Source organism: Euleptes europaea, chromosome 4, assembly GCF_029931775.1.
Source record: "Euleptes europaea isolate rEulEur1 chromosome 4, rEulEur1.hap1, whole genome shotgun sequence".
NCBI lineage: Eukaryota > Metazoa > Chordata > Lepidosauria > Squamata > Sphaerodactylidae > Euleptes > Euleptes europaea.
Window position 1 is genome coordinate 82,102,867 of NC_079315.1, and position 21,695 is coordinate 82,124,561.

General features: G+C 40.3%; 1 protein-coding gene across 2 annotated transcripts in view; it reads left to right on the top strand.

The window, feature by feature from the left end:
• The window catches only part of LYSMD3 (LysM domain containing 3), a 123,362-nt gene that overhangs the window by 50,944 nt on the left and 50,723 nt on the right, over positions 1–21,695 (top strand). The gene's annotated exons all lie outside the window — the stretch shown is intronic.

The following is a 21,695-nucleotide window of genomic DNA, read 5'->3' on the forward strand; positions in this document are numbered from 1 at the left end:
GTCCTCCTGAGCATTCTGTACATTGCCGTTCATTCTGCTGGGCTTGAACTGTCACAGTGGCCCTTGGTTTTGCTATGTATCAGTATGTTGTCACTGGTTCTGTTGGGCTTGCAAAAGTGCTCTGCTACCTGGAGTTTCCACTGCAGAGATTCTCTGGTTTGATTCTGGTTCAGTTTGGCTTGGCACATTGACTTGTGGTCCTACTGGGGTTGGGTTCTGCATTAGTTTTGTTGGGCTTGTTGTGTTGGTTCTTCCATGGGAGGCATGATTTGACCAGTGATTGTTGCTTGCAGGCATGGCTTTTGCCTGAAAGCAACTTGGAGGTTTTTTTTTTCTTTTTGTTTTTTTTCCTCCGTAGGAAATAATGGAGGACAACTGGGGGCACCCTGGTCAGGTGTCCATAGAATTGGACCTCTTGCTCCAATCTGCTTGAAATTTGGGGGTTATTTAAAGGTTAGGCACCAGCAGCACTGCTGCAATTTTGGTGCTTGTACTGAAAAATACCCCGCCTACCCACCCAGGGAATAATGGACTCAAACAAATTCAGATTCCTGAAAAAACCCAACCAAATCCAAACACCGTATCAGAACTGGAATTTGAGAATATTGGGAATTCTGTTATTTGGGGTCTAATACACCCAAATATTAGGAATACACAAATATTAGGAATACCAATATTTTGGGGGTCCAAAATACCCCCCAAATAGTTTTTTTTTTTGCACACTTCTTTTCTGTAGTGCATTTATTATTTCACACTAGCGACATAAGCCAGAATGGTCATATTACATGTTTTTAGTGTCTAAATTGGAAATAAGATGGCAACTAATAGTTCAGTCTGCTGTGTACTTACTTCAGAGTAAAACTCAATTTATCTTTATGGAACTTGCATCTTAATAAAGATGCCTAAGAATAAAGCTGCTAGTAATGTTTTTAGATCACAGAAAATACCCCTGAGCTTAGAAGTAGACGGCATAAACAAAAACACACACAGGTAATGAAACTCTTTTACCTGACAAACCCACAAAGCTTATACCTTGGAAAAAAATTTGGTTGCTAAGATGCTACTGGACTCAAATTTTGTTCTACAGTATGAAACAGTAAGCCGAAAAATGTGGACATTGACAGAGTTGCTTTTAGGGTGCCTCAGACAGAGCGTTGTGCAAATAACAGGCGTACTGAATGGATCCAGTCCATCTGCTGATTACTGCTCGTCAAACTAGCAAGGTCAGCTTGAGTGGCCTAGCTTCCTCCTGCTGCTGCCATGTCAAACTCTCAAGCTAATTTTTGCCTTTCCCCCTTCTTATGTTTAGTTCTTGAGTTGCTGGAGGATGAACTGGCAGCAGCCCTATGGGTATAGCCTCAAGTGGAATCTTTATCCCAGTGTTGATAGACCTGCTATAAAATGTTATTTTGATCAAAGCTATCCAAAGAGTTAATATTTTACTTAAATCTTCATAGATACTTCCTTTTGAAAATGCTTGTGTAAAGATGACCCGCCCCCAAGTTTAGAAAATGAGAGGTCATGAAAAACAGGGATCCCTACGCACACTTTTTACATAGTGCAAATACTTTGGATTCCATATCTGTGGTGGCTGTGTTGCATTCCAGTATGTAAAATGCATTCCTGACTGGTATAATTTTATGGCATGGCATCTATTCGCCCGTAATCACACCTTGCCTGTGCCAGTTTCATACATTGCATGCACCATTTCTGAGAGCTTCTTGGCAATATTTCCCTTTGGTATCAAAAATAGTACATGAGGGTAAAACGATGCTATGGTTTTGGGATATTCTGGCATGTGTTTTAAATTAATGCTTGCTTTGGTGCTTTGTTTTATGGTGGCATTTCACTTCATTTATTGGAGCAGAAGTTAATGTTATTGCATTTCTATATTATGTTAACCCAAAGGAGAAAGAAAAATAGGTCTATGCCAAGCAGTGTGCCAGAAAACCAACCAATGTGCCAGCTAAGGGGCTTTACATGACAATAAAGCAGTCACCTATCACCTTTTCCCCTCTTTTTTGGTATTTACATTAACAACATTGCACAGGGATAATATCAGATCTAGAACTGCAGAAACATTTGTGGGGTCAAATCAAACTAAGAAAAAAGTAGTGACTGTTACTTCCTCTTCCTATGTTCCAGATTTCATGCAAGAGGCAGTGTAGTAGGAACAGCAAGGTGCATGGTCTCCTAATATGGGGATGGGTGTGGCTAACTTCACATCATATACAACTGAGATAGAAAAGTAGCTTGAGAAGGGTATTATTCAGAATAGAGAAACAGAGGAGGAAGGGGGGTTAACCCTTTCCTTGGCCCCCCCATGGCTTGCTTTTTCCTTCTTTTTTTCCAAATGTGTGTAAAGCCTTTTAGAGGGTGATCTGAAGCAGGGGATGGAGTTAAATAACCACTTTCTCCCTGCTCCTCTCAATCACACCCTTTTGAAGATACTTTTCTAAAGAATGGGGTGTGATGTGAGGCCTTCTAACATTTAAGACAGCATTTGCATGTAACAACCTCCTGGAGGAAGGAGGCAGGTGGGGTGAAAGAAGTACAGATAACTCCTCTTGTCTCCTACTTCTGTAGAATATGAAGCAAACCTGTTCCAAGTGTAGAATTCGTACAGAAAAGATGTAGGTGAATGAGGCATAAGGTAAATTTAAACCTCTATCAAGAATTAATAGGTGCTGGCCTGGCATCTCTGCTCAGCATCAGAACATCTTTAAAGGTTGCCATATTCAAAAATTTTAAATATGCTTTTGTCTTTTCCATAGAGCTCTACAGTCATTTCATTTTTGTTTTTTTTAGAAAGGACATAATACTCTGGTGTCTGTTGAAGCTAATTGAATACACAACATAATCCTTACTTAGATGCTTAAGGTAATCTTTCCAAAGAGCATTGCCCTTGCCATCAGTTATTCTTAGTTTTTTTTAATCTCATTGGAGCCATTTCCAGATTTTACACATAGGAAGGCATACTAGGTTGTGTCCATAACCACAGAACTCCTTAGGGTTATTAATTTGTACATTGTATTTAATATGCATTTGCTAAAGGCATTGGTGACCCACTGAAATTCTTCAGGATCTTTTTTGGGATTGATGCCCACAATCCAACGTTAAAACCTCTGATGGCAGCAGCAGGGAGGGAATCTTCTTGGCTTCCTCCCTCAAACTTCATCATCCCCCCAGTCATCAGATAATTGAGATGGCAGCGCAGTGCAGGGAGGGAAGGGGATCTTTGAACATGCTTGCGTGTGCTTAGCATCTCTGGGTTAGGGTCTTTTGGGACCTGAGGTTTCTGGGCTTACAAGCTAAATTGTTCTCTCTTTGTGTTTAGAACATGCCCAATCATAGAACCATAGAGTTGGGATCACCAGGGTCATCTAGTCCAACCCCCTGCACAATGCAGGAAATTTCCAATTACCCACCCCCCACCCCCAGTGACCCATACTCCATGCCCAGAAGATGGCCAAGGTCAAAACAGCAGATAAATATAAATTTCTTAATGGAATCTGGTTTGCATTAATGAAACCGTTGATACTGTTGTCGTGGTCTGCTCACGTCTTAAATATACTATTTTGAAATGTGCGCAAGGGTGCTGAAGGAAAGAGGGGCAAAACCCAGCTCCTTGAGAGTGCTGCTCGGTTAGAACTCCCGTGGGGCAGCTCCTGTTGCGGTGCTCTTCCTTGTTTAAAAAGAGGCTTCATTTGAAGTTCACGTTCTTGCCTTCTCTCTCACGATGCTGAAAGGATGTACAAAGTTTAGGGGGCAATGACTGCCTTTGATTGCTCATTACAAGAAGCTGTTATTGCTTTCATTAGCTGTGTGGGATGTTGCTGGATTTCCTTAATGCTTTAATAAGACAGAGACCAGTGTAGAAGTGAACAGAATTTATCTTGTCCCACAATTAGCCAGTTCAGAAGCCAGCATTAGCTCTTTCTTTATACTTTTTCTCATTAGGTCAAGAGTTTCATCAAATACTGGCTGTCGTCAGCAAAACTTTCCAGACATCATTTCTGTTAGCGGTCTTGTTGGGAGATAATTGCCACTGAAGTAAGTCTGCAGGGACATTCAGAAGGTTTTCATCATTGGTTAACAAAAGGGAAATGGCCTCTTGGAGAAAAAAGAGAGGTCAGTGTTTCAAGATCTTCCTTCATCCCCACACTATATCAAGGGGAAATCTGTACAAATCCAATAGGGTAGTTTCGCTACAATATCAAAGATGAGCAGAAGGTCAGGAGAAGCCTCAATAATCCATGTGGAGGATAGAAAGACTTGCTTTTCAGTCCATTGGCTACTCTAGTGAACAAGTTCAGCTACAAAACAGCTTATATATGTTATCTGTTAGTTGTAGCTTATTAAATGAATACATCAAGTGGATGGACATATTTGGAATGTCACATGCAACTGAAAAAAATTATATTGTTACAGGCATACCATGACTACAGATTATAATTAGGTATTTGTGTATTGCATCATCTTGCTATAATATACCATGCTATTTATAACAGAAAATCAAAGATGGGGAAAGCATATTGTATCCTGGAGGCACTGACAATATATTATTAATCTACTCAAATATATTTGTCTAGGATGCTACTTCTGCTTCTGTTTATTTTTTATCAATATACCCCATACACATTTTAAGGCAAAAGTATCTATTTAGAAAACGGTGGTGGTGGGGGGGAACACTTCTTTCTGCTAACATCTAGAAAACCTTAAATAATGTTCCTAGGAGAAGATTGCAATAGTAAATATTAACAACATAAGAAGAGCCCTACTGGATCAGCAATCCATCTAATCCATCCTGTTTCAGTATCCAGCCAGGTATGCTGGAAGGCCAATAAACAGGGCATAGATGCCAAGGCCTTCCCCTGATGTTGCCTTCTAGCCCTGATATTCAGAGGTTTACTGTCCCTGAATGTGGAGGTATCCAGTCTCAGAACGTGGTAGGATATCCGGTCACAGAAGCTGCACATTTCCATTTTATGTGTGTGGGGGATGGCTAGACCAGCCTTATCAAAAGAGGAGAATGATAGGGAGGGTAACCTACAGCTTGATTCTTTGGTAACTCTATGGACCTCGTTCCTAAAAGCCAAACTTTCTCTTATTTAAGTTGCATGTGGTGGAGTTCTTTAACTGGAACTCCAGGCATGTCATTTGGCCTCCCAAAAGCAATGGAGGCATCTGACCCCTCCCCTCCTCAAGGCTTAAAGCAGCCTGGGAGGAATTTTTTGACTGGGGAACCAACATGAGGACTACTTTTTAGGGTCACACAACTATACAAATCAAGGCTCCAGTCATGGAACTGCAGCATCACATGAAGGTTGGCCAAAAGTTTGAGGTGGTTTGACCTAAAAGCAGGAAGTTGGTCACCATCTCCTTAGAGGTCATTGCAATTTGGATTCATTTCTGGGGATGAGCAGGATGACATGATGCTTTTTTGGGTCTTGTTTTGTTTTCCCCCTGAAAGCAATAATCTTTTAAATTAATACTTGTTCCACATGGGTTTGCATAATGGAAGTGCATAGTGATAAATTGTAACTCACATTTAAACAGAGGCTGAGCTGCTTTTCCCTTGTGCACAGAACTTCCTGTTTTTTCTTCTGGGGGAGGGGGTGTTTGTAATGTATATTCTGATACATGTATATTCTGTTTGCATTATTGTTTATTCTGCTCTTGGACTTCCCAAAATTTGAATTTAGTGGAGCTCTTGATGGCTCCTGAAAACAATATGATTAGCTAGCTTGAAAGAGCACAGCAAGAATTACTGAGTTTAGAATATGGAAGGATTCTTCTTCTTTGATAATAAGTTATTGTTACCTCTAAACAGAGATTTGCTGCCAGTCAAGGCCAAAACTTTGTTATAAAGAATAGTAATATTAGAACATGGACAGCCAAAATTTAACAAGAAATACCTCAAATCACATCTGTAACTATGTAATTCTCATTTTCCCTCAGGGAGTTGCATAGATGCTTCTTCTCTCCTTCATTTTATTTTCACACCAACTATGTGAGGGAGGGTAGGCTGACAGATAGTGACTGGCTTAGGTTACCCAATGCGTTTCATGGCTGAGTAGAGATTTGGACCCAGCTAGCTCCAGTCCTCATCTACAGTCCTAACTACTCTACCATTTTGATTCTCACTTCAACTTCTGATTTATTTACAAACTCATGGTCAAAATCAGCAACTGAAGAGTTGAAGAAATACCATAATAAACTCAAGGATTGTTCACTGCATCTCTCTTTCATCCCAGGATATACCTTGTTTTGTCCACAAAGGAGGTATAATGATGGAATTTCTTGCAATGTAAGTTTGTCACTTAAAGCCCAGAAGTAATAAGCAAGGACTGTGATTTGAATGTGATGGAATTCCTTGTCTGGTTGGTCAGGAGTTGCTGAGCAAAAGTAAAAAATCTACAGTATTCAGCCTTTCAAATGTTAGTTTCTCTGATATTGTAAAGAAGTCATAGAAGATGTTCCATTGGTTTTGTTCCATTGGTTGCTTCATAATCTGGGCCTAGGTTTACTATTCCTGCCATACACAAATAATTACTGTGTTCATTTGCATATGTACAGTAATCACAAGATCACAAGGTTGGAAGAAACCACAAGGGCCATCCAGTCCAACCCCCTGCCATGTAGGATCCCACAATCAAAGCACTCCCGACAGATGGCCTCTGCTTAAAGACCTCCAAAGACGGGAACTCCATCACCCTCCGAGGCAGTGCATTCCACCGTCAAACAGCCCTCACCGTCAGAAAGTTCTTCCTAATGTTTAGGTGGAATCGCTTATCTCTTAGTTTAAATCCATTACTCCGTGTCCTAGTCTCTGGAGCAACTGAGAACAAGCTAGTTCCCTCATCAACCTTTCAAATATTTAAACGTGGCTATCATGTCGCCCCTTAACATTCTCTTATCCAGACTAAACAAACCCAGCTCCTTAAGTCTCTCCTCATAGGGCATGGATTCCAGACCTTTGACCATTCTAGTCGCTCTCCTCTGGACACACTCTAAGTTGTCAACATCCTTCTTAAAATGTGGAGCCCAAATTCTCAAAGATTATTGCCAACAGTTCTGAGATCACTTCGGCCAGTTCTTTTAACACCCTTGGATGCAGTTCATCCGGCCCAGGAGACTTGAATTCATTAAGAGTAGCCAGGTATTCCCGTACTATCCCAGTGTCTATACTATGCTGTAATCCCTCTACTGCATTGATATGTGTTAATATTGTCCAATACTGAGGCTGGGGTTTAAAGCCCCAAAATTATCTGAGTGTGAGGCAAGGTTTTACAAGTCATCGGCTTGGATCCAGCAATGTGCAAGCAGGAACATAAACAGACTTAGCACAGTTCTGCTTGTGCAAGATCCTATGCAACACCAAGTACTTTCCTCGGCATATATTACAGAGCTCAGAAATTGGTTGCACAAGATCTTGCGCAAGAGGGAACACAAATGTGGATACAATAAGTATGACTTTATGCAAGTGGCTACTTTGGTATTTTTCTTGCATTTCTACTTGAGCAAGAGCTCTAGAGCAAGTGGAAATTTTGCGCTGGTTCCAACCCGCTAATTACAAACTGACTTCTTAGCCTTGTAGACACAATACTCTCAATATTAAGAGCTAATTTAAGCACAATATGTATATATAAACTAATTTCTATTATGCCATAAAAGTATGTATGTAGTCACGTCTTTGCATTTGTTTTGCACAAATGTTACCTATTGGAGAAATGTTGTTAATACAGTGAAGTACTTAGCAGGTACATTTTCATTTCTGTATTTCTGTCTGGATTGGTGGGACTTCTGACATGATTGCTTAATGAGGCAATTCAGTATTGAAGAAATAGAACATCATGCATTACATTATCAAACTGGCATGCAAAGCTTAATTAAATCTCTTCAAGCGTTCATTTTTATGAGTGGGAGAGAACTTTGAATATAACAATCAAGGTTGCTATAGTGGATTGGCAAAGATAAATTTAGATCTAGGACAGCAAGCTCTGGTTTTAATTTTTATCCACTAGGGGGACCTATTGCTACAAAATAGCATCTGAAGAAGTAGATTCTGTACAGATTGTTGATTTCTAGCACGGCCTTTTACTCCGTCAGTTCATTGACACCTTAAAAAGGTGTAGGCTTTTTTCAACTAGAGTAACCTTAGTTTTCTCTCCAATATAGAAGATATTTGAAGGAAGCTTTTAAAACATCTGTCAGATTTTTCTTTTGCCTTTGTTTATCATAAAGTAACTTCCTGATAGGAAGGAAAACAGACAGATCAATTGTGTTCAGGTTATTTTTTTACTAAGAGCTTAAATTGCTCCATCTCCTCCAATTGTGTGTAAAATGATGGGGTGGTTGCTGGAGGGATGGCCATCCCCTCAATAGTGTGTCTGTTAATATCTAAGGCCTATTTTTGTGCATGCTTATGAGTCTGCATGTGTGTATACCATGGCTGGTGGAAGGGGCAGATTCATGGTCTATCCCTTTGCCATCAGCATCACAAATGATACCGGTCCTCTTCTTATCAATCATTATGTCTAATTCTCAATGTGGCCAGATTTATGGATACATAAATCCAGAGACTAGAGCCATGAACAGACATAACTTTGTACAAACCTGAGAAAAGCCCGAGGGTTGCAGAAAAACCTGAAATCTTTTCAAAAAATACATGGTTGGTTACAACCCTCCAAAATAATAGAAGAAGCACCTGTACCTTTAAAAAAGGAGATCCCAGTGATCATTGTGGTCGTTTCTAGGCAACCACAACAGTATAGCCAGTCTTCAAGCCTTGGCTTCTGTCAGTAAAAGGCAGAGGGAGGTGGTGGAGCTCTTTCCAGTTTTGGCCTGTGAGGGAGAACTCATCAGGGACAGGCCTGACAGCAATCAATGGAACTTACTCTCACACAACTTGCATGACTCACCAAGGCCTAGCTGCTTGCTACTGTTCAACAGCAGCCACCCATATCATCCAAAATGGTGTAGTGGTTAGAGCTTCAGACTAGGATCTGAGAGACCCAGGCTCAAAACGTCACTCTGCCAGGGAAGCTCGCTGGCAGATGATGGGCCGGTCACGCTCTCTCAACCTAATCTACCTCACATGGTTATTGTGAGGATAAAATGGAGGAGAGGAGAATGATATAAGCTGCTTTGGGTCCTCATTAGGGAGAAAGGTGAGATATAACTGAAGTAAATAAATAATAAATATAGCTGAAGATGAGAGGAGAGAAAAGATAGGTTAAATAAAGAAACAAGTCCATGTAGGTATCCTGCCATGTAACTGAGCCCTACCCAGCCAGCACCACACAAGTGGGCCATAATTTTCTTGGGTTGAAGCTGCCAGGGAAAGGAAAGAATAATAGAATTAACAAGTTGGAAGGTGCCTAAGGATCATCCATTCTAACCCCCTGCACCATACAGGATGACCTAAAGTATTCCTGACAAATAACTGTCCAGTCTCTACTTAAACACCTCCAAGGAGGGGGATCCACAGCTCTGGGCAACCAGTTCCACCACAGAATTGCCCTTATTCTTAAAAGGTTTTTCTTAATATTCCACCAATATCTCCCCATCCATAATTTAAACCCCTTATTACAAGTCCTATCCTCCACTACAAGCAGAGAGTGCACCCTACCCTTCTTTGAGAGACAGACCTTTAAATACTTAAAAGGAGTAATCATATCCCTCCCACCTCCTCTTCTCCAAGGTGAATGTTGCCTATTACCACAACCTTTCTTTTATAAGGAGGGAAAGCTGAAGATGGTGGGGCAGGTAAAGGTAGGTGGCTGATAGGGGAGAAGGAAGCAGAAAAAGGGGAGAGACTATGGAGGCTTTCAAGGAAGGCAAAGAGGAAATAGTGGGGGAGGGGAAATGAGATTTCCCACCCCCCTCAAAGTCCTTGCAGGTCCTCCACTTGTATTTTGCTATTTAGAAGTTCTGAAAAGATCTGGAGAGAGAGATTAAGTTGTTGCCGGTAAACCAAGCAGGCTGCTATCTCTTATTTCTTTCTGGGCTAAAGTCCAAGTCGCACAGCAGTTGCAAAGAAAAAGCAAACGCATCGCTAAATTCAGCGAGAAATATTTTAACAGTATATAATCTCTGTCAAGATAAAATTGCTTTGTGATTTACATTACAATAAATCCTGACCTTGAAGTGCTGCAGACCAAGCTAAACGGTAGTGTACTTTATTGCAGCACTGAATTGGTGTGTGAAGTTGAAATGTGATGACTGTATTAGTCCAACCATTGTGCTATTGAAGTGTTTTAAGGGAAGATTATAGGACCTGCATTCCAATGTGCATAACTGAAGTATATAAAATTGTTTTTCTATTGTAGGTTAATAAATAAGCAGAAGGGACAGACCTACCCCCATTAACAGAAAATAGGAATTAATTAAATTAAATACAGAGCCTGAATTTTAACATGCACGTTTGAAAAATTCCAGTTTAAATTAAAAACTCATGGTCTGAGTCACATAACTATTTCTGACATGAAAGAGTCACAGGCAAAATGGTCTGGGGAAAGTACCCCCATATGAGCATGGGAGCATTCCTGACCTCCTCAGGCAGGCCATTCCATAAGGTGGGGGCCACAACAAAGAAGGCACTTGTACAGGCAGCTGTTCATTTTGCCCTTTTGCAGTTTGGCCCCTGCAGAAGACCTTAATCAGATGAGCAAAGCTGTCATGGCGCTGCACAAGGGGAGAGGTGGTCTTGCAAATATGAGGGTGCAAGGCCATGAAGGACTTTAGGTGTAATAGCCAATGCTTTAAATTGAGCCTGATAACTGATGGGCAGCCAGTAGAATGACTGTAGAATGGGACTAATATGCATGCACCATCTGGCTCCTGGTAATAGCTGAGCTGAGGTGTTCTGCTCCAACTGGAGTTTCCAAATAGGTTTTGAGGGAAGACCCGTGTACAGTACATTACAGTCGTCTAGTCTGGATGTCATAATTGCATGGATCTAGATCAGCCATATCAAGGTAAGGGACCATTTTACAGGCTAGGCTGAGTTGGGAGAAAGCCTTTTTTGCAGCTGCATTAACTTGTTTTTCCAGCAATAATACTGGGTCTAGTATAACCCCAAGGCTCTCAACCAAGTCAGCAAAGGTTAGTTGAACTCCATCAAAAGTGGTGAGCACAATATCCTACAAGATCTCCAACTTCCCAACTAAGGTTGTTTGAAATTTTTTTTTGGTAAATTTCAGGTTCAGGGTTTTTTTGGCCCGATTTTTTTGGTAAACCCAAAATAAGCCGAATACCCATATCAGTAAATATGGGTATTTGGTTTATTTTCAGGTGTCCTGAAAAATTTGGCCCATTATAGTCAATGGGGATGTTTTCGGAGCTCCTGGGGAGCATTTTTGGAGGTAGAGTCTCCAAATTTGCTGCGTGGCTGCAAGGTACTCTCCTTCAACAGTCACCACAGTTTGGTGAACTTTGGGGCAGCGGGTCCAATTTTATAGGCCAGCAAAGGGGACGCCCCATCCCCCAGGCATTTGCAAGCCAAGCTGTCCATCAGGTTTAAAAGTTCAGCATTGCTGAGGATTGGCAGAAAGAGGCAATTCCAGGCTGGCGCCTCAAAGTCTGGAGGCTGCCTTCATTTCTCGGTTGCTTTGCATGATGACCATGCAAATGAGCTTCCAAACGGAGAAAAAATGTTTAAATGCAAGAGAAATAAGGCAAGGAAAACATTCCTTTTGGTGGCAAATGACATCCTGTGAGCAGTCCTTTATTGCAGTCATAAAAAATCTGATTCCAAGAGATGGTCATGGTGCGAGGAAATGAAGCCTCTATTCAGGGCAACCTTCGGTTTCAGAGCAGGTTTTCGGGGTGGTGGTGAGCTAGGAGCCAGCTGCAGGGGCTGTCTGAAGGAGATTGCTCGTCCACATGGATGAAGAAATCTCCTTTGGAAGCCTGGTGGTGTCAAAAAAAAGAAAGAAAAAGAAATGGGGGAGAAAGCACAGAGCCATGCCTTTGAGTAAAGGCGAATAGCCGAACCCAAGAAGCCAAATATCTATTTGACTTTTCAGGAATCGGCTATTTGGCTTTGACTTTATCCTCAGCTTTTGGAGTTTGGTAAACCTGAATCCTAAAATTTACTGAAATGGCTAATTTTGGGTCTGTTGGGTTTATTGGGTTTATTGATATGCACAACCCCATTCCCAACTATTATTACCTCCGTCTTTTCAGGGTTTAGTTTCCATTTGTTCACTCTTAGCCATTTTACTATAGCAGCCAGGCACTGATTTAGGACCTCTACCACATCACCAGGAGATTTGGATAAGGATATATATAGAGCTGGGTATCATCTTTGTTTCTATTCAGACTGTCAGGGCAAGACAGGGTAAGAGCCTGTTTTCTTTTATTCCTGGCCAGAAGCAAATATTTTAGATGCTTTTATAACTAATACATGACAATAGGTGAACATTTTTTTCATCATCCTTTGAGTTTTCTGGCATTGACGTATTTAAATCTGGCATACAGCTTTATCTAAGCCAAACATTTCATATTTGAATATTGCCTTTGCTTTTTTAATAGTTTTTTTTGCTTTTTGTATTTGTAAAAACAGATCAACTGTCTTTGAATCATCTTTAAATTATTTAATTATACATTTGCCAAAACCAATCTGCAAATATCATGTTCTTCTGATGCTGAGTAAGAATGTACCGTAATCAAGTTACTGTTAGAATCCAGGTTTGTTGCCAAAGTAGTGTACTGTTGTCAATGTCTGGGTTGAACGTGTTTTAGATTACATATTTATATATGTATTTAAGGACATTCTCATGATTGCAAAATACTTAAGAATATTCAGCCAGTCATGCTGCCCCAGACTGGCTGAATAGCCTAAACTCTATAATTTTTATGGCGGGTGCCTCATGCGGTGAAGCTAACTGTTCCAAGGTGCTTTTAATGTTACGATTATACCATATTACTCCAAATTGCACTCAAACATTACAGCTATCTTAAGTAGAAGAAAACAGTCCACCTTGTTAGATGTCTTCATAGTTTTGTTACATGGGAGTTTAATTCTGGATCTCAAATTTATGTATACGGTGTTCTGAGGTGGTTCACATTTGCATCATTTGCCATTTTTATGAGCTCCGTTGAGATTATAATGCAGCTCCACTTCTATAGTACATGCTTACTGTGTACATATGTTCACACCAGACAAAATCTGGTAACCGTTTGTCACAGATGGCAGTGACTAATGCTTTTGCTTATTTCACCCACCAAAATCACCCATATAGCACTCATAGAAAACAAGTTCCCAGCGACTCATCTGGTGCAAGCAAGCAAGCAAGCAAGAAAGAAATGAATTTGTGTATCTTTGCTTCTGCAGCTACTTTTACTAGTAGGAATGCTAAATCGGCAATGACAACAAATGCAGGCATCGAGGAGGATGCCTGCATTTGTTTCTTAAGTTTGTTTCTGAACCCTATAGCTGGCAGTAAACCAAAGACATTTCTTGGTGTTCACAAGAAATGCCTCAGTCACATCTATATGTGGTCCACAATTTCAAATGGAATGCTCCTCTGGCTTTCAGGCAGCACGGATGCTATACTCAGTCATGCTCACCTCAGCCTTCCCTTCCCTCTCTTTGCAGTATTCTGTTTGTCACTAGAGTTGGAAGGAGCAGAAAGATTTTTATGACTCCACAGACTCTAATGGAGATTATTCGTGTGCCTTGCACAGACATGAGCTAACCTTACCTAATTATTTGATTTACATCCTGTTCTTCTCCATGGGCACAGAGCATCTTAGAGCAATTTCCTAATGTAAACATTTGTATCCCTCAAGGGCTACATATCTAAAATGTTACATATTTTGTGAGATAAAAGATGCCCAGCCCCTGTGGATGAGAGGACTCAAGCTCCTGCCCCCCAAAATAGGCAGAGGCATGCAGTGGTAATTGGGGACTCCTGAATAAGAAGGACAGAGGCTAAAGTGTGCTGGCTAGACTTGTTATCTCAAGAGGTATGTTGTTTACCAGGTACATGCATCCAGGATGTGACAAAAAGGCTAGAAAGACTCATCAAGCCCACAGATAATTACCTCTTCTTGCTCATCATGTGGGAACAAATGATACTGCCCAGTACAGCCAAGAACATATTAAAAGTGATTATGAGGCTCTGAGTAAAAAGGTGGGTACGTTTAGGCTGGAGAGGAGACGATTGAGAAGTGATATGATAGCCATCTTCAAGTATTCGAAGGGCTGTCATATGGATATGGAGTAGAGTTGTTTTCTCTTGCTCCAGAAGGTCAGACCAGAACCAATAGGTTGAAATTAAATCAAAAGATTTTTCGGTTAAACATTAGGAAGAGCTTCCTGATGTTTAGAGCAGTTGCTCAGTGGAACAGGCTTCCTCAGGTGGACTCTCCTTCTTTGGAGGTTTTTAAGCAGAGGCTAGATGGGCATCTGACAGCAATGCTGATTCTGTGAACTTAGGCAGATCATGAGAGGGAGGGCAGGAAGATATGAGTCGGTGTTCGGCTCTCATGGCCCTTTCTTACACACCCAGGGTAATGCTGATCGCTATTTTGGGGTCGGGAAGGAATTTTCATCCAGGCCAGATTGGCCAGAGATCCTGGAGGTTTTTTTCCCTTCTTCTGGGCATAGAGCAGGGGTCACTGGGGGAGTGGGGTGGGGGAAGGTAGTTGTGAATTTCTGCATTGAGCAGGGGGTTGGACTAGATGACCCTTGAGTTCCTCTCCAGCTCTATGTTTCTAAAGCACAAAGAAGACTATTTCACATATAATCTGTCTACTGCAAAGGTGTGCTCATGCATGTCTCTGTCAAAGTTCAGGCCTGGTTTTCAAAATGAAGAAGAGTTGTACAGTTTCTTTGCTTCAGCCACTTGTCCATCTTCTCATTTTTACTGAATTTCATTTGGAAAATACATGCAGAAAGTTATTATTTTTATTCGTGAGCTTATTCTATTCCTTGGCACCATGTTCTGTTGGCAACCAACAGAGGGCAAAACAAGCACTGGCATTATAGAACGTGGTTTTCCATCTTGACTTCCTGAATGGTACCACAGTTGAATCTTTAAATTGGTTTCTGTGGTCATCAGCTACAAAGAGTAGAAGAAATTGCAGTCATCTTTTCGGCTGCTTGGTATTTTTAGATGCTTTGTGGGATGTGTATCAATTACTTGATAGCATAGAGTTAGTGAAAAATGCACCAGATACATTTAGTATCCTTTGAGTGTATTTTAAGAGCATTTGGTTCTGACGCTTAATGTATAATTTACTGGATTGCAAGTTACATCATTATAATGCTACATGTTGGGAACGCTACCAAACTAGAAGTCTTTGAAGTGTTAACTGGAATGAAGGATACATTTCTAAAAAAATGTGATTAAAAAATTATTTGGAGAGGAAAAAAGATTCTTAGCTTCCTGCCAAAGGCCAATGTTTCTAAAGTTAGAAATGAAAAAATATACCCTCTGTATTTTTATCCTTGACACACACTTCATACTCGTGACAATTATATGTACAAAATCTTCAAAAGGAGCTGTAAAAGACCAAACAAAAATTTTGTTCTACTAAAAGAAATAATAAAGGAAACTGAAATAAAGGTAATAATTCCATGTTGTGATTTGGAGACCATGAAAATGAAATACATATTGCCTTCTTATAAGAATTACTCTTTTTTTGTGTGTTTCTGAAACCAATAGTTTCTTCTCCATTTGGACAGAGATCCTGAAACCAAGCAAGGCATACAACCACACTCCAAAAAGCATCATCCTTATGCCTAAAAAATTATTTCATATTCATAATACTTATTTTATATATCACCTGAGGTCTTAAGCCCAGATATATACATGTATGTAATCAGGCAAGATATCAGCATGATGACAAACCCAATTGGTTGTAATGATATATCACAGGGAGCCAGATTTCTTTTTTGATTGTACTGACTCCTGAGAGCCTATTGCTGTGGGGGGTGGGGACTTGTTCGATTCATGCCCTGTTTCTGGGGTTCCAATAAGCTGCTTGGTTAGACATGGTAGGGAACAGGAGAATTCTAATTAGATGGATCTTTGCTCTCAGCTAGCTAGCTTTTTGTTTTTAGCGAAACAGGAAACTTCCAGTGAAGATAACCCTGATACAGATAGCAGACAAAGAACAAGTATTTCTATAACAGAGAAAATAAAAAGGAAACTGTGCACTTGTTATTGGAATGGAAATTCATGAGAACATAGGTATGGCACAGCAATCCATAATTTGGCCCAATTTTTGATGAGTAAAGTGATAGCACACTTGGACATGATGGAAAAGTTGCGGGGCAAATGAGAAGAGGAAAACAATGGAACCAGAACTGAATTAGTGTACTCAAATCTGGGCAGCAGGGCAGATGGTCTTGAATATGTAGAAGTGCCTTCCAAATTCTAATTATTTTTTCCAAAATTGGTGCTATGCTATGCTTCCATATTTGGCAATTTTATATAGCACATTTGATGGAACTGGTTTTTTGCAGCTGCCAACTGATGGCACAGTCACTAAAGCCAATCCCTCTCTGAACTTTTAATTGTCGATTTAGCAAATTGGTCCTTTCTCAAGCCTGAATAGGAAACACCTGAGTCATGGGTTTTAAGATTGATCAGAATATGGCTCCTTTCACATTACAAACCAAGCACTGAAGTCATATAATCTTCATCTATGAGTATTAAAAGAACAAAACATTTTAGCAAATTTATTAGATGACCTCTGTAAGATTGGAGATGTTGAAGCAATATAGATTTAAACTAATTTTATGCAATGGGAATTGCTTCCTAAATATTCAAACTGCATCACATATTAATTAAACAATTTGCTTGGGATAAACATGGGGTCGCCTTTGGAAGTTTTAAAGATGAGATGAATAGATATCTGTGAAGTATTCTATAAGTATAGGAAATTCTGCTTTTGACAAGTGTGTTGGTCTAGATTGTCATCTAGATCCTTCGCAATGCTATGATTCTATATTTTTTTTAATGGAGTAAAATGAAAGTCACTACAAGTAACTGTTTACTTAAGGAAGCGTATCTTCTGTTATGAAGCTGTACACTGACTTGAATCCTCCCAACAGTTCCTTCTGTCTGTTCCCACTCCAAAGGCCATTAGGTCTGCTTCAACCTGAACATGGGCATTTTTAGTAGTGGTACTGTTCCCTTTGGAACAGCCTTCCATAACATATGAGGGATGCTCCTGCCTTGGCAAGCTTCAGGAAGCCCAGCAAGGTGGTATAGTTTAGAATGTTATTTAAGGAAGGGTAATCTGTACACCTTGAGGTTCCCCCACCCAAGTGTTTCGGAATTGCACCTTGCAATTTCTTAATGAACTATCGTCGAAGGCTTTCACAGTCAGAGTTCATTGGTTCTCGTAGGTTATCCGGGCGGTGTAACCGTGGTCTTGGTATTTTCTTTCCTGACGTTTCGCCAGCAGCTGTGGCCGGCATCTTCAGAGGAGTAACACTGAAGGACAGTGTCTCTCAGTGTCAAGTGTGTAGGAAGAGTAATATATAGTCAGAAAGGGGTTGGGTTGAGGTGAATCATTGCCCTGCTCTTAGTCCTTCCGTGCTAAGTTCATTCAATATATGAAGGAGTGTGCCTTCCTTGTATACATCGGCAGCACATATACTAAAATTGGAACAGTACCTGGAGGTTGGCAACCCTAACAGGGAGAGGCGGTCCTGCAGATATGATGGACCCAAACCATATAGGGCTTCAAAGTAAAGTAGCCCAAACTATAGCCAGTTACCCTCATCCTGTGCAAGGATCAGTTATTTGTCTACAGTTCTCTGTCGGAACCTTCCCTAGCATGCGGTGGTTCTGGTAGTCATGGTGTTGTACAATAAATAGCAATATGGTCCTTTTTATACTGGCGATCTCAGAAAGTTTCCTTTCACCCATGCCTCCTGTCTTCATGTAAAGTCCTATTGTTAGTGGGAGGAACCTGAAGATTAGTAGGTTTGTGCTGTTTCTGTACTTTTGGAGTGGGTGATTAACTAAAAGAAGCATGTATAGTATAAGAGCAAAGGCCCATATGGGTAGCTATCAGAGTTACTAGGCGGATTTAAACATAAAGTCCTCTGCCAACATTGTCCAAATATAGTATATGGTTTTGTTCTATAGATACCTAGATCACAAACCTACTGACCAGTGAAGTTCAGTTTGAGAGACACTCGCCTAGATCTTGTTTTGATTCTGCTTTGTAAGTAATGTCTCATGTTGTAAAATTCAGTCAACTGTTTCTTAATTTTAGGCCTTATTTGGTTTGAAATGGGAGGAAATAATAAATTCGCATACATATAGATAAGCTTGTCTGTCATGTTATTAAATAACCTAAGATATTTTTTTCTGTTGATCCAAAGATGAAGGTATTTGCAAAATCAAGGTACTTAGCTTTGTTGCTTACATTGTTGGAGTATTTTATCACCTGGAGTAAAAATTATGCCATATTTATATGCTTTTTAACATACAATTAAATTACCAAATGTTATTGCACTTTCAATATTATTACTTGATTTATCCATTACTTCCATTGCATGCTTCTAATGTGTTTTTAATTAAAATAATTGTGTTTTATGTCTCACTTTAATAAACATCTTTTTTAAACAAAAAAGCATAACCATAAACTTATAGTATTTTTAATTTATATTACAAAATAATAAAATGCATTCCCAAAGCTGTTGTCCTCACATTTCAGTAAATCACAATACTACTCTTCTATGTTATTATTTCAGTTAAAAAATATCAGTGTGCTTTGTTTGCATATCCAGCTATTAAACAATTCTAAAACATTACATAGTGGGGAGGGGCCATGGCTCAGTGGTAGAGCATCTGTTTTACATGCAGAAAATCCCAGATTCAATCCCTGGCATCTCCAGTTAAAGGGACTAGGCAAGTAGGTGTGAAAGATCTCTGCCTGAGACCCTGGAGAGTTGCTGTTGGTCTGAGCAGACAATACCGACTTTGATGGACCAAGGGTCTGATTCAGTATAAGGCAGCTTCATGTGCTCATGTGTTTTCTGGTTGGGCTTGTTTAGATCAATAATGTCATTCCAAGCTCACCATTGTTCTGCTAAACACATGAAGCTCCCCCATGGAAGCAAGAGTTACCTGATCAATATGGAGCAAGTTTTACATGAGGAGGTGGCCATGACACTAAAATGAATGAAAAAAGACCTGCTGATGTGGGCACTCCAGATGTGCAGCAATGCCTCTATATGGGGAACAGCTCTCAATTACTTGGTTTCACATGTTTATCCCATTCCTAGAATCTTTGCAAATTAATATTTATTAATATTGTTATTGTTATTGTTGTATTTTCTTAAGGATTAGGAGTTTCTTGCCTTTTGAACTGTTCTTTACAACTTGCAGTGAGAGAAGACATAAGGAACAGGACTATTTTTAAAGCCTGAGGCTGAATGGGAGAATATTTTATGGATGCTTTACCAGTCCTGTAATTTTCTATGTTTTACTTTTATTTCTTCTTAAGCTGGTATCATTTGGGCCCCTGTTATCTATTATGTCTCTGTCTAAAAGTTGAGCTACCAAGGCTGGCTAAAACAAGAATTAGCACGTGAAGGAAGCTGGGAACAGTCTTTGCATAATGGCAGTTTTATACTGCTGCCATAATGTGCAGCATTTGTCATCATGAGATTGTTCCATCTGATAGAGTTTCAACACAAGTGATGCCCATTTTTTGTTGGGTACAAGCAAGCCTCTCATGAGTATCTTCAATCACCTACCCTTAACATGGTTTACTTTCTGTCCCCCTCCCCCTTTTTACAGATTGTTGCATTGGCAGCAGAATGGTTGTAGAAAGACGTAGATTTTGTGCTGGATAAGATGTATGTGGGAATTGGTAATAAGTCAGTTGGAAAATTGGTTTTCTTGACCCAGCCTCTCCATGGGAGAAAGACTTCTAAGAAGGAGAGGGATTCCATCCTGGCTCCCAGTAACCTGAAGTCTAACCACCTCTGGATCTCCAAAGGGAGGCCCCATACCCACCACATTTGAGGATCAAAGCACACTGGGATATCAAGAGGGAGGTATCATGCCTGCTCTACAACAGCAGGCTTCTGTTAGAAATCCAGTGGATAAGATAAATTAGGAATCTCCCGAGTGGACCCATCTTCCTTGGAATCTGACAAGAGAAATGGTCACCTCTGTATCAATCAACCTGACAGTTTATTAGCATCATGTCATAAATTTAAAGCGACAGCCTGTTTTCTGTTGTGTCATCAAGTGTTAAAAAATAATGTGGGGAGAGTTCTATCACAAACTCTTCTGCTGTTCCCAAGATAAGATGAAAAGCTTGAGACCGCACCTTTGCATTTCAAAGCAATCTGACTTAACTGTTCTCAGTAATGTCAGATGGGAGGGGGGAATTTTCCTCCTCTTCAAGAATCATCTTTTGGATCACATTCTTGATTGGCTTATACTGGTCAGGATATCAGTGGTTCAGTTTCCTGTACAATTAGCATGTAATCATGTGGTACAAATTTTTCCAAGCACTGCCCAATAACACCATCAGGACAAGCAGTGGGCCAGGGACCATCTTGCCACATCTCCTACCTGCTGCTTTGCTACTCATGCTGATTTGAAGATGTAACCTGCTTGCCTTCACATATGCAAGTGTACGTTAGGAAGCTATATGTGATTATTTTGTTGCACCTGCTTGTCCTTTGCCTTCTGCTTAAGCCTGAACCTTTTCTTTAATCTTTTCAATAAAACCTGTTGTTTTTATTGATGTGTTCTACTGCGTGTGTGAGTCCAAACCCAGTTTCGGTCAAACTATCGGAAGGAGATTTATTACAAGGTCCCAGGTTTGGGGACAAGGGTATCAAATCATCCGTGCAAGGACGTGGTGGATTGGAAAACCCTGTGTTTGGCAGAATCCCAGAAGCAACGAAGGTGAAGCATTCCACAAGCAATTCCTATTCAGGAGGAAGGCACTCAATGTCTAACAGCATCAGGGCTCCTACTCTGGCCACAGGAAAGGTGGAACTATCAGCTCCTTATGTAACTCCTCATTTGAGAGATAACACCTGCAAGTTCAATACACCATCAAATCAGCTTGTGCACCAGACTGAACAGTTCTAAGCTAAGAGAGTTTTGAGCTACCAAGGCCCTTCCCCTGCCTCTTGATAGTTTTCGGCAGTCTCTTCCTGTTCCTAAGTCTTCAGACCACTCCAGCTATGCTCTAACTAGGCTGACAGCTTGTCAACCAGTGATTCTCATGCATTCATACCCAGCTGGGCAGGTAAACAATGGGGCATTGGCATGGGTGAACTGTGAGTCATGAGCAGTCGCACTACCTGGTGGAAATTACAACGGGCATCTTTTAGAGAGTGTACTTCAGCCTAAAATTGATACCATCTCAAACTGGTTGTAGATGCAGCACAGGGAACCTACACATGTAGTTTATTAACAATGAAATAAAATTGATTATGATATATGCATGAATTAAATTACATTAAATTACATTTAATTTATTAGTTCATAAATTAATTCACACATTGGTTTTTATGCTAGGGGATTATATTCCAAGCAAAAATAACCTGATGCTTGTGCGCATATGAGACAGTAAGTGCAGAGGAGTCTTAACAAGGTAAAAAAAGTTTTATAGCCATGGCACATCATATTACTTTCCAACATATCAGTTCAAAACTGAGAACAGAACTTTGAGTGGCTTTGTGTTTT